This window comes from Protopterus annectens, chromosome 7.part0 (genome assembly GCF_019279795.1).
Source record: "Protopterus annectens isolate FY-2018-M chromosome 7.part0, PAN1.0, whole genome shotgun sequence".
In the NCBI taxonomy this organism is placed as follows: domain Eukaryota; kingdom Metazoa; phylum Chordata; order Ceratodontiformes; family Protopteridae; genus Protopterus; species Protopterus annectens.
This window is the reverse complement of record NC_056739.1, coordinates 1,256,356,865-1,256,374,007: the sequence shown is the minus strand read 5'-3', so window position 1 is coordinate 1,256,374,007 and position 17,143 is coordinate 1,256,356,865.

Below are 17,143 nucleotides of genomic sequence, written 5' to 3'. Positions count from 1 at the left end.
TGACACCCTGTGACGGTCTCTGTGAGGCCCCTTGAAGGATGTCTGTGTCAGCTGGACTATCAATCATGGCTCCCAGTTCGCAGTCATTGCCAAACATGGTCTGCCGTAGTCCACCTGTGTTTCCCTGTACCCCTGAGAAGTATATGCCAGACAGTAGGGCTCCCAGGACTGAGTCCTGTGGTACACCAGTCATGACTGGTCAAGAGTTGGACTTGGAGACTGCTAGTCGTACCATGTGGGTTCTGTGTGTAAGCCCGTTGGCAACTCAACCTGTGATGTATGGGTGTATGTACAGGCTGGTGTGTTTATCAATAATACCTGAGTGGGGCATGGTGTCAAAAGCCTTGGCGAGGTCCAGGTAGTATGTGTGAACCACCACCCCCCCATCATCTAACATCTTGGTGACTGTATGTAAGACATCAAACAGGTTCAGTAGGCATGAACTGCACTCAACCAAGCTGACCTGGGTTGGGTCATGTGTTCGGAGGTTACCAATGTCTTTGTTAATGAGTGCATTGAGGATGCGATCCATACCATTGCAGACCAGGCTAGTCAGGCTTATGGAGTGGTAGTTACCATGGTCAGTTGTGATTCCACCTTGATGGAGTGGAATAACCATTGTCACGCGCCATTGTATGGGCATGTAGCCTGTGGAGAGGCTGAGGTTGGAAAGCTTAATTAGGTGGGGGGTCAGGTTGTCTTGTATAGTTTGCAAGATGCAGTCTGGGACAACATCTGCCTCCATTAATGCTGTGTTCTGCTGTTAGAGAGGGCCATTTCCACTTGTGTGTCTCTGATGTGTGGGATACTGTACCTTTCGGGTAGTGTTGTGGGCTGTTTAGTGGGTGAAGTATGCACTGAATGTATCTGCAAGGATGTTGGTGATTTCAGTAGGGTCAGCATATTTTGTGCTATATTTCACCGACACAGTGCAAATCTATGCGTCACGACTTAGATCCTTGACATAGCCAAAGAAGGTTTTGTGGTTATCTTTCAAATTCTTTCATTCTCTTGCTGATGTTAGCTTTGGATGATGTCATGAGGGACCTATGTATCATACTAATAGTAGTCACGGATGTCTGCCCTTCATGGGATTTGCTGTTTGTCTGGAACACTGTCCTACTTCTGTAGTATTGCCTGTTTATTGCAGAGGTCCACCAGACTGGTGTCCTTGTCTAGGAGGAGTGAGTCTTGGTTTACCAGTGATGGCATTATCCATACATCCGTGTAGGTGCTTATAGACTGCATTTGTAAATCTGTCTGTATCTTCAGCAGTGTTTCCCCTTAGTGTTGGGGCTGTGAAACCCCCCAACCCTGTCACTAGTAGTGTAAATTTAGCTGTAGGAAAGGTATACACTGTGGTATCTGTGAGTGGGGGAGATGCTTGGGTGTGGAAACAGCGAATAGTTCATGGTCAGATCTAACCAGTGACCGGTTAACCTCCGCTGTGGTGCAACTGTTGCCCATGTTGGTGATGACCACTTCTAGTATGTTTCCACCCCTCATTAGGGAGGTTACCACCTGATACAGGGCATATGAGGTGATAAATTCCAGGAAGCGCTGGGCCTGGAAGTGAGTACTGGACTACGTTTCCCAGTTAATGGTATGGTAGTTGACATCAACCAATGCCAGGTTGTGTATTAGGACTGTCGTCTTCTCCACAGTCTCCAGGTAGGTGGAGTGGTGTTCATGGGTCATGGAGGGTGATCCGTAGCAGGCCACAGTTTACATTGCAGTTGTAGCTGATGTTAGCTGCACATGGATGATCACAGAGGTATGCTGCCCAATAACCTGGAGGTGTAGGTATCCCTGATGAATATGGATACACCCCCTCCATGTCTGTGTCAGTCCATGTTCTGTGGCTAAAATGTGTGGTATGGGTTGTTGTCTGGTAGTGCTGGTGTGCTCTCAGAAGCCTTAAGGCAGATCTCAGTTACTGCAGAGATGTTGATGTTATCCATCCTGAGGAGTGCTGTGAGAGCATGCATGTTGTGATCACAACCCCTGGTGTTGAGTCGAGTATCCCTCATTGATTCTGCTACTGTGCTGTTTACAGAGCTGGTATTCACCTCTGAGACTCTCCTAAATAAGGCACCATGGGGGTTCCAATAGCCTTGACTAGTATTCCAAAGACTAAGGCTGACACATAGGCCGGTATGGTATTGTTGCATGCATGTTCCCCATCTGTGCTTGTTTTTCATCTCTCCTGTAGGTAACCAACTGGTAAGCAATAGAAAGCCTTAAACTTATACAAGTCTTCTAACTTCCAAGATAGGCTTTTAGAGTGACTACGTATCAGTGTTCTGTATGTTCTTGCTGTACTTAATTATTTCCTGACTACATGGTGATTTCTCACTGTATATTGTGATCTGAAGGTCTGTTTATTCACATATTCTGGCTGTGATGGCCTGCACTTTAGAGGTTCATAGATAGCCTACTACCTATCTGCCCAAGGGCAATTAGAAGCATAGCTACAGCGTGTTGGCTTTCTCTGCACCATTGATGTAGTAACTGAGCCTCTGTCAAGCATAGCCAATAAAGCAATTCCAGGCAGAGTTGCTGGAAGCTGTTGAAGACTGGGGTTGTGGAGGGTGATAGGGGCACTTAGCGATCTAAAGAGGGCATGTTAATGTGACAATTCAACACAATTCAATTTCCCCAACAGGTCTCGCAGCTATCAAACTGGACAGGCTCCCCTACCCCCTGGCTGTATGGTTCTGGGACACATGATCCTAGGGGTGTATATTCTGTTACCAATTCACACAACAAGGTTTCCCTTGAAGTGTGTCAGTGAGGGGCTATGCCTAATGTAGTTAGGAATGTAATGTATTGTCTCACAGTACATTTGTTATATGTTATTTCAAGAGCAAGTGAAGCTCAGTGGGTTTGGGGGCCTCTGCCCTTTACTTAGCCTAGCTTACACATAGAAATCATCTAAATAGGAAATAGGCGGAAGCAACATTAATGTCAACAGTGTAATGGTTACAGCAGCTGCATAGTATCTGTGCATTCGAGGTCCCAATCCCGATAAAGGCAGGGATGTTTATCATGTTCAAAAGTATACCTTAACCACAGCTTGCATATATAGGTAGTAATCGTCTGTATAATAAACATTCGAAACACCCATATAAACCCATGTGTGCTGGAGAGTACAGTCAACAGAGAATGTAATGTTATGTAAGCACGTAGTGAAATGTTACTTCACTGACATGTATATATCCTGAGTAGTCAGCGGATGTAGCAGTGTTTGCACGCACAGGTTATACGTTACAAAGTTTGTTTAACTGTGTTTAACCGCTGCTATAATGTCACACAAACACATTTAAACATGCTTACAACTGCTTAAATGAGCCTTATTCTGGAGTAAAAAACATTTGTAAAGCATCGCAGGTGTTGAACCCTGGACCATGCACACTATAGTCATGGGACTTAGCACTAAGCCATCTGAGGTGTATACATCTTTCACGGTCTTGAGACTACACCTTATACCATATGCATTCCACTGTAATGATCACAACTGGGACAGTCACTTTGTGTACATATATACAGTACATTGTAATGTACTGTAGTTTGTGAACAAACATATTCCAGTCTACATATTTATTACTGTTAAATTAATATGGAATATATATATATATATATATATATATATATATATATATATATATATATATATATATATACATGTCAGTGATGTCTGCACACACACACACATATATATATATATATATATATATATATATATATATATATAGCCATATATATAAACATCTATGAACACACTTTGTGACACAGAAGCACTCCAAAGGAATTGGAGTGTACACAAAACACAGGCAGCTCTGGTATTATAATTATTAATATTAACCTACTTCACCATAGAAGGGATGGTTGTTGTGTATGTGAAGATTGAGGTGGGGGAGGAATGATGGGTAATGAAATCATGCATCAAGGAGGGCCTGGGTCGGATGTTCAATAAGTGAACTGAAGGGGTACACATGAAGTATGGGGACAATATAAAAAGGACACAAAACAAGAACCTTTCTTATTCATAATACACCCTGTTATGTTACATTGCAACACCTAATTTCACAAACATATGAACATTAACATGTATCAGACATATGTACACCAACTGACTGTCACATTTGCTTACAGTAGTGAGGAATGCCTGTATTAAAATGAATATTCTAAACACCGTAACATTTGTATATATCTTAGATGCCTTAGTGATAAAATCAGTGACTGTGGTGTGCATGGTCCTGGGTTCAAGGGCTGTTAAGTTATTTTGAGGGCCAGAATAAGGGCTGTTGGATGCAGTTGGATTAAAGCACTCAAGCATTTGTAAGTGGGTTTCCATGGGTTTGCGCGACGGTTAGTGGCACTGAAACATGGTAAATGGAGAAGTGCTTCACAGGTTTAACCTTTGCTTAATGTCACGCAGACCACGGGCAAACCTGCTTACAGCCACTTAAATGTGCGTTATTCACACTTTCCCTGCCAGTGCCTACTCTGAGAGGTAAAATAATAACACCTTCCAGGATTAGAACCTGCAACCATGTACTCCATCCTCAGAGTAACCTAACACTACTCTACCTGGGATGTATCTATGCCAGCTGTGTATGCAGACAGGTTAAAACACAAAAGGGAGGAATGTGTTGAAATAGGACAACCCGCCATGTACCCAATGAAAGGTGTATGCTCATATAGATATATAGATATATAGATACATATATATATATATATATATATATATAGAGAGAGAGAGAGAGCAGGATACATAGAGACGTCGATATATACAGATCTACATATATCTACATATATATGTGGATATATAGATAGGTTAAAAATATCTACACATCTATGGAGGTACAGATAAACAATAATATATATATATATATATATATATATATATATATATATATATATATATATATAGATAGATATATAGATATACACACACACACACACACACACACACACATATATATACACATACATACATGTGTGTAGGAAGCATCCGAAGTGTTCACATCTGAGTATAACATGGACCATAGCAATCACACATTCCGCCCCCCCCCCAAAAAAAATATGAACATATATGAAGAGTATATGCCAATACACTATTACAAACATGTTCTATGGACACAGTCACCAACACAACTGCAATGATTGCAAATATCCATGACAGAAATACACAGACAGCTTTCATTTTGCAAAACTTTATTACATTCCGATGTATTGCCAAAAGGATTCAAGGACTAACAGTACCTGCATGCCATACAGAAAGCATTTAACAGTGCCTTAATGAATCAGCTTGCAATTATCATAGTATTAGTCCACTAAGGGATAAGTGTTCACATAGGGAAAGAACACCCACACACATATAGACATTATATAAAAGGGGTTCCTACACACCTGAATGTGCTATGTACACCCACCAACATCTACCCCACAACCAAAATAATTATATCAATACATACTGTCATACCATAACCAAATATTCAACTACTGTACAACATCTGCTGAAACCTTAACATATCTGGACACAGACACACTGACATGGCCCTATGTGAAATAGTTGCTGTTATACAATTGAACAGCTGCTAATGTAACAGGGTTTATATGAACTAATCCCGTTTCAGAGGGTTGAAAGGTTCGTACACCAGGAAGTGTTATCGAGTACTGATTATCAGCACAGTATGATACACTGTAACACCAAACTAAATATGTCTGGTAAGCACACTGTAAACCCCCTAACATTATATACATAGCTATGCAGCCTTGAGCTGGTTAAACAACCTGGCCAGACTGAAACATATGCAGAAGTATTAGGTACAGACAAACCCTGCACAAGTAGCAATGTTCAGAAATATAACAGCAATACTCATATTTAGACCAAATCCTCTAGGCATTACACACAATATATTACTGTTCGTCTCCATACAGCTGTTGCAATAGATTCCAAACAACACTTCCAGGTTGTCTTCCTCACAAATAAGGCAAAGGGACAACGCCTAAGTGGAGTACTCAGTTATACTCCACTGTTGCCATGGTATTGGCTAAGGGAGTAGTAGCGCATCTGATGTGCATGTAATTAGCTACTTAGGAATACCAATTGGTTAAAGGGATAGCACATGTTACTGATCTGTTAACTATAAAATGTTGCCTTGTCACACATTCAAATCATCTGTATCTACCTGTAGGACAGTACAAAACACTGAAAGACGAACCGAAAACAAGTATTATACTAGTCAATAACACCTCCAATTACTAAGAAGGTATGTATAACATGTAGTATGTCTGTGTATGTAGTACCTGTTCTGTAAGAATTACAGTGTAATCAATGCATATAGTGGAAATAGCTATCTTGTAGCAATGTATTGTTGAGCAGTAGTAATGCTTGTAGTATTCTATGTGTGTACTGCTGTAGGTCACAAGGCAAACTCCGCATACACCACAAGGGATGATATGGGCTAGGAACTCACCAAATCACTTCCATCCACTGTCAGTGTCAGGACTGGTCCAACAAGTATGTGCTATATCAGGGGATAGTATATGTCAATATATTGTAACAGTCGACATATGTATGGGTGTATAAGTAAGATGAACATGTCAAAGGTGGGCTTACTCTGCAAATATGGTGTGCATTGTGGGATATTGTGCCCATAACTGTGTAATGTACAGTATTTTAGTCAGATCTGTATTCCATTCTACATAGCAGTTCTGTTATGTTATGCCAGGGGTGTCCAAACTACGGCCCGCGGGCCAACTGCGGCCAGTGATCCATTTTTAATTGGCCCGCAGCAAATTCCAAAAATCTACCAAATATGGCCCGCACATAAACCTGGCAGTATTGCATTTCTTGTTTAAACCACAGGTAAAGAATAGTGCACAAACAAAAAACAGAAATCAAGCACCGGACAGCTCTAAGATACACAAACAGTTAATCCACATGAAACATTTGACGAAACTCCGCATGTTTAAAACTTATTGTAGTACACAACAATCATAACTGAATGCTATAATGTTGGTGATCGCCAACAAGTTTTGTTGGCGATCACCAACATTATAGCATTCAGTTATGATTATTACTAATAAGTTTTAAACATCTTCGGATTCTAAACTATGCATGTTTAAAACTTATTGTAGTACACAACAATCATAACTGAATGCTATAATATTGGTGATCGCCAACAAAACTGTGTAAACACACAAATAACTTACTAGAACTACTTCTATTCTAGTTTCTTAAAAGCCGGGATATCATCCAAGTTGCAGTTCTCCAGTCCAAACTATTACTTCAGTCAAGTAGCATCTGCCGGATATCAGTTAACAGTTAACTGAAATCACTGCAATGTCATTGCAATAATAAATGAATGAATAAAAATAAGAACACACGATTCTAGTTACTAGACTAGATGCATAAGTAAATGAATGCATAATAAACAATTGAATGCGACCTTATACGGAGAAACGGAAGGGTACATAACTTGATTTATATCCCAAAACTAATACAACACTCCCCTCTATTGGACAAAAGCCAAAATTACATACAAAATGAATCAAGATAAAACATATACTTAAAATTCAATTAATGGATCCATAGACAAACGGTTTCTCCTTGATACAGTGCTTTGTGGTTGCTTACTAGTTGATTTCTTGGTTTTAACTCTAGCGGTGGAGCTACTGAGTTGATCAAGGCAGTACCTGTACAAAACTAAATTAAGGAAAGAAAAATTTTGCCACAGCCCACTGAAAATGACAACACCAAAGAAACGCAAGATAGCAAGTGAGTGTAGAAAATTTCAGACACGGTGGGAAAATGAATACTTCTTTATGGAAGTCAGGGGGAAGTGTGTGTGTTTGATTTGTAATGAGAGTGTCGCAGTGTTGGAGTACAATGTAAGACGACACTACGAAACCAAACATCAGACCTACATGTCCTACACTGGTGTGGAACGAGAACAAAAGGTTAAGCAGATGACAGCTAGCTTGCTAGCTCAACAACAGTATTTTTCCCGTGCGAAAAAAACTCAAGAAAATGCCACAATAGCCAGCTATGAGGTGGCTCAACTCACTGCCCAGCATGGGAAGGCTTTTTCAGATGGTGAATTTATAAAACAGTGCCTCACTAAAGTTGCAGGAATAATGTGCCCAGAAAAAAGTCAAGAATTCGACAGTGTTAGCCTATCAAGGAACAGTTGTGCGGCGAATCGAAGACTTGTCAGCCAACATAAAACATCAACTGGCAGACAAAACATGTGCTTTTGATTTCTACTCCATTGCATGTGATGAGAGCACAGACGCCACAGATACCGCACAGTTACTAATTTTTTGGCGGGGTGTTGACAATAACTTTTGCATTACGGAGGAGCTGCTTGATCTCACTAGTCTAAATACCACAACAACGGGTAAAGACATTTTTGAAGCTGTGTCAAATGCAATTGACAAGATAGGACTTAAATGGGACAAGTTGTGTGGAGTTACAATGGATGGAGCTCCAGCTTTGACAGGCCAGCGCAAAGGAATGGCCTCTATGGTGTGCGCCAAGGTGCAGGAGAGCGGAGGTGAGGCAGTTAAAATGCACTGTATCATCCACCAAGAAGCACTCTGTGCCAAGACAGTACAGCTTAACGATGTGATGAACACTGTTGTGAAAACAGTAAACATAATTCGAGTACGAACACTCTACCACAGAGAATTTCAAGCTTTCTTAACTGACATTGATGTTGAATATGGGGACCTGCTCTACCATTCAGAAGTGCGCTGGCTAAGTCGTGGCTCCGTGCTTAGGCAGTTTTATTCTCTGAGATGAGAAATCGACCAGTTTTTGAAAGAAAAGGACTGACCTCTTCACGAGCTGAGTGACCCTCTATGGTTGGTAGACCTGGCATTTTTAGTTGATCTCACTGAACACCTCAACACACTCACCAAAAACCTACAAGGTAAAGACCAACTCGTACCACAGCTTCACACACACATGAAAGCATTCTGTGTGAAGCTCCGACTGTTTGAGGCACAGTTGCACACCTTCAATGTTGCACACTTCCCCACACTGTCCGAAATCAGATCTGCATTTCCAAAGGTCGATCTCTCTGGTAAAAAGGGGAAATATGTGTCTGTGATCACATCCCTCCTGACAGAATTTTCTCAGCGCTTCCAAGATTTTTCTACTATTGAGAATGATATCAAGCTGTTTGCGACTCCCTTCATGATAAATGCAGAAGAAGTGGAAGAGGGTCTGCAATTAGAACTTATAGAAATGCAGTGTGATGATTCTCTGAAGAATCAACATCAGCTTCTCTCCTTACCTGACTTCTACCAGAGCTTGGAAGAAGCCAAGTTTCCTCTGATGAGACGCCACGCAAAAAGAATGATGAGTCTGTTCGGCTCAACATACATATGTGAACAAACATTTTCTCTGATGACGCTGAACAAAAGCAGACTGAGAACCAAAATTACCAACGACCATCTCTGTGATGTCCTTTGCATCTCAACCACAAAACTGATTCCGGACCTGCCAGCAATCCTGCAGGCCAAAGCGCAACTTCATTGTTCCCACTGAGCGCAACCGTGTTCCCGAGTTCAAAATATATTACACGTTCCATGTGTTATTATTAAGCCCTATTACTAATAAATCATTTTATGTTGATATCATTTTTAAAACAAATATTAGTTGATCTGTTAACAATCCAAACTTATTTGCATAACTAACTTGAAATATCCTATTCATGAAAAGCAGTGTTGTAGGCTGATTGATTTAGTTTACTTGTTTTAAAAAATAAACCAGGTGAGGCAATATAATATATACTTCACCTCGAGTGAGTGGCCCAGCTGTTTGTGTATTTTACCGCATATGTCCCTTGGTGAAAAAAGTTTGGACACCCCTGTGTTATGCAAACAGTAGTTATGTCTATTGGCAATTACAATTCTCAATAACAGGATACATATAATTTGTATTCATCTGACAGTTTAGCAGCATGATAGCAAAGATAATTGGAAGAGCTAGGTAACTATCCATGCACATAACACATGTAATATCCACCTCTCTAGTATCATTTGCAAGCAATAACAGCTGTGCATGTGTACATATTATGCAAATGTGTAGTGACCCTTGTTACAGTTCTGGTCCTTCTTAGTATCATTTGCAAGCAATAACAGCTGTGCATGTGTACATGTTATGCAAATGTGTAGTGACCCTTGCTACAGGGCTGGGCCAAATGGCTATGTGCACACCTACATAGAGTGGATATTGAGAGTAGAGACACACTGGTTGAACTACGAGGTTTGTGTAGCCTAACCTCTCATTGCCAACCTAACAGCCGCTTGCACATACTGTATGTAAGGTAGTGCACAGTACTGGTAATGAAACAGGTTGCATATCATCTTTAACTCCAGTGTAACATCTGCAGTAGGAGTGTAAGATGTAGGAGACTGCTGCCCATGTGTAATAGCTGTTCATAGGTGATGGCTTACACTATCTGATTATATCCTGATCGTGTTGATAGTGGCATCAGAGTCTATTGATACATGACTCTGTTTGAGAGTGGGTGTCTCTGCCCAACAGAGCTCATGGTCCTGGTGGATATGTGAGTATATACCCAGAGAAGGAGACAGACTTGTAGACACTTGCATCATCTGTAATCAACTAACAGGATGTGATGTGCTCCTCAGAGGAGGATTGCTGCTAAAGGTAGCTACAATGTTTCCGTAATAGCCAGTGTTGTCACGTCCATAACACAAATATTTACATGTGAGCATCACTGTCTAAAACATCTTCATAAGCAATAAGTAAACTAAAGACAGTACTTGGTACTTGTAGTACTGAATGCTCATACAGGCATGTCCACTAGTCAGCTACTGGTGTTTACTAATGTCAGCTTTGTGTATGTGGCCATCCTGGGGGAATGTAACCTCTATGCCATGGACACTGCCAAACCCACCTAACACCATGCCCCACACATTGTTTGGGATGCAGCTACAGGGGTAAGCTGGAAGGCAGCCCAGTCTACAGCCATGACTAGACTGGACAGTCATGAGGTGTAGGTTAACACATGCATCTCATCATCACAACCAACACATACCCTTACCAGAACACAGTAAGGACACCCACACACACTACCAGAAATCACACACATTCACAGACGCTTCTATGTATCTGGCCAAACAAGTGACCTCCCAAGCTGGAAGAGACAGACAACGAAATACACAAACTGCATGACATAGTTTGCATAATTGTGCCACACCTCAGAACACATGGCTGGAAACATGCCCAACAGTACTCATTTGTGAATGCAAACTCTAGCACTATGTTACACAACAACCTATACGAGGGCATACATACTGTCAGCTGCCTGTCTGCCATGATTAGCCACATACCCATACACTCAGACCACCTTTTGAACTATACACATGGCTCTGGCATATTCCATGTTGTTGTGCAGGACCTGTGATGCAGTAGCCTGGACTGCATGGAAACATATATAGGAACTGTCAGGTCCTGTAACCCATGCAGGTATGTATTGGCCAGAATGATACTGCAGTACAGGGAAAAAAGGATTGTATTCCACAATTGTCTAGTGTAGTGGTGCAAGTCAAAGGGTATCCAGTATCTGTCTGCCTGGGATAACATGGTAGAAAGACCATCATGCTTTGCCAGACAGGGCCTGCACCTGTCACCCCTGGGAATCTGGATACTGCCAAGGGCTCATGCTTCCCCTATAGTGCCTTCATCATGCACAGCTCAAGTGAAGGTCCACTGCTGTTACAGGGAGAGCCAAGCAATAAACTGCAGGTCTCGCGACACAATGATACATGTCAGAAACACTATATGGACACACATATGTCAATCCCTAACATGGAGAACATATCTGTGCAGTGGCTGAGACATGTTTCAACACTCCGGAGAGCACACCTGCATGACCATGTTATAACACATACCTCACCTCTTGCCCATTATCCTTTATTGGTACACATGGGCCACAGGTGTGTCCATATTCCTGAAGGATATGTACACCCCCACGCTAGTTGTACTTGCATAACTTCAGATGCATTATGCTGAGCAACTACCTTTGTGCCAAAGTGGAATTCAAATTGCACCTTGTGACAGATCACCCACCATGCCGCAGATTTCCCAGCTGTCATAATGTGCTGTAATGGGGAAGATTAGGTCTGAGACAGAAAACCATAATAATGGCTACTCGCAACTATTCCATTATGAACTGGGAAGACTCCTCATGTACCAACACTTACGCTCAATGCATGTTGGATTCCATCAACCCCAATGACCTGGATCACACAAACAGGGCTTACAGTATGCTACACATAGTCAGTCTCCTATGCCAATGTTAGGTTTCCTAAGAGCAAAGTGGTGACTGTCATGGCACCCATGCAGATGGACAATGCATGTGCAAATGCTGAATCCTACACAAATGAACCTTAAGCAGTCACATGCGTGCAGTGATTATGCCATTGAAACAGAACCAAGATTCAACCAAACACAAACAAGAAGGCAAACTGGTGGTACCATACTTTCAACTGTACCACAGAAGGTAGTAACTGTTGCAAGAGTGAACACACATGAGTGTATGCGATCCCTGGTCAGCTTCAGTAAGATGCAGATACACCATTTAAACCACACAAAGCTACTGTGCAACTAATCAGCCACATATTATGAGGTCAAGTACAGAGCATTCTATAGCTGTTTCATTAATCGTAATGGCAACGACAAGACCTGCAGTGCTGCACAGCACTATGGCATGGGAAGTACTGCACCTACAGAAATAGCACCTGTTCATCCAGATAGGGTCTTGGAGAACCTAAACCCACTCCCACCTCCCCCCCCAACAGGTACACTTAGTAATATATCCATGTACACTACAGGGCCCCTGTAATAACAACTATGCAGGTACAAGCTGCACTCTCTAAAGCCATACATACAGCTTTCATGAGACCTGTCAACATCCCAGGGTGTATCCCACACAAATGTAAGAACAATCAGCTATCCACATACACATCATGTAAAATCATAGCTCCATGTCAGGCTGTGTACACACCAAATGGTGCACAGCAACAGTTATCACACCCCACAAAGAGGGAGACACCATTTGATAATGGGAAATAGTGCACAACTACCCTGCTGAGTCTGGTCTGTAAGGCCATGAACCGTGATCAATGTATTTGATGTACTCAGTACAGATGTAGATGACAGTAGGGTTGATTCACACTGCATATCATGACCTTGCCAGGTCGTAGGACACCATCATCCATACTGTGTTCCAGCTACACTCAGTAAACTAGGTGTATATTCCTATGTCACAGGAGTGGTTGGCTACTGGACTACTGGCAGAACCAACACTAAAGAAGGTGTCTGACTAATACACGCACATCAAACCAATGCCAGCTACAATAATACAGGGTTTATTCCTGGTACTCCCCCTCTTTGTCATCTATACCACACAGACTAACACAGAAGGCATCAGCCTATTGATGTTTGCAAATGACTATGAACTAGGAGCAATAGTTAACTCAATGTGTGCTGAGTTCAACATACAGAAGGGTCTTTGTGTGTCAAATGTGTGGTGTGTGACGTATGGCCACTATCTGACAGCTAAGTATTGCATTGTCATCCCCTATGTTAAAAACCCATAACCTACCACCTAGGCAGCGGTCAACATAATGGCAATTGTGTGTGTATGGGATGCAGCTGGACAGTAGTCTTTCCTTTGATAGTTACTTCACCACACCAGTCAGGTAGTCGTATGTGGCACCCCTAATAATGACAGGGTGCCATCCAGGAATATAGAGATAATTGCTCAGCCATACTCAACACTCATGTGACCCATAACAGATCACATATTTCCTTTAAGGGTTATTGACCATGTGTAGATGGCCTACACTGCCCTTCCCAATCCCTAGCTCCACTATGTAGCATGCAGCCTACCCTGAATAAAGCCATGTCCAACCAGAGGTGCTGGACATGCTACACTTAACACATACTGATCCCAAATAAACACATACTTCATGGACATCCACCTTCCTAGTACAAGGATCACAACATGCCTGACAGATCTCTGTCCCATACACTTAACATACTCTTGCTATACTATGCATCCCTGTCCAGCGAAGCTGCACATCACCCCTCTCTGTGACATGGTGTGATGACCGCATGCCAAATATATCAGTAACACTGTGGATCAGTTCTGTGGCACTGCTTGAACTGGCCACTGAAACTTACCTGTCTGTTGCCTACAGCTAGGTAACCTGTCTGCCTAGGCTCATAAATGACCCAGGGCATATAGCCTACTAGAGAACTATGACCATACATGCTATAGTCAATATCCAACTCTGCAAATACCATCAGGCTAGCTATTGTCCCATGTGGTACACATGTGCAACACAGGAAATACATGGCAGGATGCTACACAGCTGTACAGTGCCATGTAGATGTATATGGCAAAACACATACATGCTTGCAAGTCTGCAGGGTCACAGGTCATGTCCCTAATGGCTATGTATGACTATATATGTGACATATACACAGCATTAAGGTTGATTGCATTAATGTGAACACATCCAGGCATGTGCTGATAGGTAAAGACACCAGCACAGGCAAACAGACATGCCCACGTCAAGACAACATCCACATGGAGTATGAGCAATGTCGTCACATGACACACACATGTATGGCGATAACATCACATCACCAGTAAGTGTCAAATGTGTGTGACTTATACATGTCAGTCGTGTTAGTGTCATGTAGATTTGCAAACACTTATTTGTAATCTTAATAAATGTGATACACATGTATGTTCATCTGTACTTCTGTACTTCACTGTGAGTTACTGTGACCTGTCTCCATTATTATGTCTTCCAGGTATGCCACGTAGCAGGCTGCCAGCGTACAGCCGCTTGGAGGATGAGGTCCTCGTCCCATACCTCCTCAACAACCATACAGCACTCTTCAGCCATGTGCCACAGGATGCACAGCAGTGGGATGCCCTGTGGGAGGAACTCCACAGGAGGATAAATGATGTTGGCAGTCACAATCGCACCTATCAGCAGGTGCACCGACACTGCACTGACCTCATAAGATGGGCGAAACAGCATGCTAATGCAATCGCCAGGGAACAAGGTGCAACCGGTGGGGGGGCCGCTCACCCAGCCCCCACTCACACGTACCGATTAGCTACTGGCCAACCTGGGGACACCTGCAGACCTCCATCCACAAGCTTTAGCTGATATTGTGGAGGTGGGTGTCTCTCAACCACCAAGCCTGGAGTTGTCTGGTAAGTCAGTACTGCACATATAACACAACTATACTTCACATAGTTGCATGTGTTACTGTACAATATGTAATGTAACATCATATGCAAGGCATGTATGCACACATGCCACATACTATAGTCTGCTACTCTATGTATGCACAGATGTGCATACTCCATAGTATAGTGTATTGTACTGGATTATGTGCTAACATGGACATTGTACCCTGTAGCTATCACACAGGTGTGGATAATGATCTTACTGCTGTGACACTCCTGTTTAGGTACCTCTGGTGTTTTGCAGCGACAGCAGCCTGTGTCAGGTGAGATTGTTATTATTTACCAGGCTTGATAATGCACATATCATATTAATTGCTTGTTATCTGTCATAACATACGTACACATAATGTATGTTGGTCCTGTTAATAGACACTGGTCAGACCTGCAATGCATCACAGTGGTTACCCATGTGAAACAACTGAAGACTATATGAAACACCTACACTAAATCTTCCAAACTGTCATTGCCGGATGTGTGGACAACTGTGAATACAATGGTGGAGGTGTGTTTCACTGTAGGGACAGGTATTACATATCAGCATTACACATGTTGGGAATACAAACAGTACTATACAGAGAGCATATATGTGCACAAACTCTAAATGTGTTGGAGCTGGAGTATGACCAGCCCACAGGATACACCCTTGTGGATTATACCCTTGCTATGAATGTCACACAATGTCATGTGCTATCTGACATGTCCATGACATGTAGTGGGCTGACTGCAACACTGCTCAACTATCCTGCAAAACATGATGTCTCACAGCCCATACATACCTCCCTTTGTCTGCATAACCCTGTCCTCAGTGGAGCATATGACATCTATGGGTGTATGTCATATGGGATAACACTGACATGTGAAATAAGATGGCCATCACAACCATTGGACAGAACATGTGTACACATGGCCATGGAGGATGGCCAGAGACATGAAGCAACTCACACAGTAGAAGTGATCTACATGTGTGTACACCCTGTTGTACATTGGCTCAACGAAATACAACTATGTCCTTTGTGTAATGATGATATTGCAGATGTGAAACACTAAACATTATACATGCCTGTGCACAGCTTGTGTAGGCATAACATGACACCACCACATAACATGTTTTGAACATCTTGAGTTTGTCATGACATGAAAGCCTTCACCTATACAGTATCCAAATACATACGTGTTGCACAACATACACATAAAACCACATCAGACCAAAGATACAGTACATTCACCTTGCTGGTATCAGACATCACTGCCATGCCTGCTCTTCATGTATGTGAGGTACACGGATGGCATGTGGGACATAGAGTACTGCTAAGTTAGTCATGTGTGGGCATAGCTGCCAGGCATCAGTAATATGGTTGCAGATGTGCAGGGGTGTCATCTGTATACCCTTCTGTGACCTGTGTCACACATTCCACATTAGGGTACACCTCAGTGACATGGGTCACATTCCACATTAGATATGTATTGTATGTGAACATAGTCATGGCTATGAACTGTGTCAGTAACTCACACTGTATAGCAATTGTGAAGCCACATGATGCCCTGCAATGGCTATGCACATCAGCTCAATGTGTAGTATGTCACTGCATAGTTGTAGGGTGAACAGACAACATTGCGTCAGCTGAAGGCCCATGTTAGTATAACACATCCCTGCATTGGGACACCATTACTGCACTGTAGATTGGAAAGGACACCACTGTGTTACACATGTATGCATGTCATTCAACACGTCAGCAGAACACATGTCATACTACATGTGATTGGCAAGGTCATATGCCGCACATCAGGCCAGTGTACTGTAAACCTGTGCTGGTCTGTGG